The sequence below is a fragment of the Microtus ochrogaster genome, unplaced genomic scaffold, assembly GCF_000317375.1.
Source record: "Microtus ochrogaster isolate Prairie Vole_2 unplaced genomic scaffold, MicOch1.0 UNK31, whole genome shotgun sequence".
NCBI classification, from domain to species: Eukaryota; Metazoa; Chordata; class Mammalia; order Rodentia; family Cricetidae; genus Microtus; species Microtus ochrogaster.
In genome coordinates, this window is record NW_004949129.1 from 3,056,426 (window position 1) to 3,057,586 (window position 1,161).

A 1,161-nucleotide genomic window follows, 5' to 3' on the forward strand; every position below is an offset into this window, starting at 1 on the left:
CCATCCTGGAACTAGCTCTTGTAGACCAGGCTGGTCTCGAACTCACAGAGATCCGCCTGCCTCTGCCTCCCGAGTGCTAGGATTAAAGGCGTGTGCCACCACCGCCCGGCTATACAAACATTTTCTGCATATGCACTGTGGGCCACATGATATATTAATTTGTGATCTACACAAAACCTTGATGTTTAAGAGCATTGAACAGTTTATTTCTGGAGCAGAGAGAAGTTCCTCTGAAATCAGATTTTTGAGGTGGGCAAGGATATTCATTAAGATGTGCCACTGACCCTTGTTCAACGCTGGCATAGGGAACAAAGTCCGATGCCATGCAGGAATGAAAAGTCTCTTATCTCCTCTGAGGGCACATGAGTCACTCAATGCCAACGGCCGGCCTCTATCGTGCACTCTCGTCTCTGAACTAGGAAAAGGCGGCCTGTGTCTTTCCTGCCCCTGCACCCTCGGACTCTTCAAGTGCAGGAAGTTTGGACTTTGATGTCATATCTCTCCAAAAAGCCCTGCGTCTCTGAGAAGGGATAGAAAGCTAGACCACCAGGGCACAGATAAAGTGTTTCTTCTAGCCCAGATCTTAGTGTGAAATAAAAAAGAAAACTGAAAAAGTAAAGAAAGAAAACACCCTCCTTCCTCGGCTCAGGGACTACTACCACACATGAGACGGCCGAAAGCTGTGAGAGCCAGAAGAGGGGAGGACCATGACAGCTTCTTCCGGACATGCCAGGACCACCGCATTCATGGCCGCCTGCACAAAATCAAGCCTGTCAGCATTCTAACATGGAGGAGAAGGGGCTCTGAAGCTCTACTCCTAACCGAGAAGCAAAGGAGAGTTAGTAGATTCTGGGGAGAGAATGTGAGTTTTCTGGGTACGTCAACTACACTGCAGTGGATGGCCCGATACTCGGGTATATGTATGGGTAACACAAACTGAACTTGGGTTATCAAAAAAGGGGGAGCAGGAGGATAGGAGGTGGATCTGGTAAGAGTTAGGAGGACAAGTTAGGGGTAAATGTGAACACAATTGTGTGAAATCCTTAAAGCATTTTTTTTTTGGTTTTTCGAGACAGTATTTCTTAGTAGCTATGGGGCCAGTCCTAGAACTAGCTCTGTAGACCAGGCTGGTCTTGAACTCACAGAGTGCTGGGATTAAAG

The 1,161-nt window shown here is 47.5% G+C and overlaps 1 protein-coding gene across 1 annotated transcript in view; it reads right to left on the reverse strand.

Moving 5' to 3' along the window:
• Window positions 1–1,161, reverse strand: part of Mrpl45 (mitochondrial ribosomal protein L45) — a 13,010-nt gene that overhangs the window by 4,239 nt on the left and 7,610 nt on the right. The gene's annotated exons all lie outside the window — the stretch shown is intronic.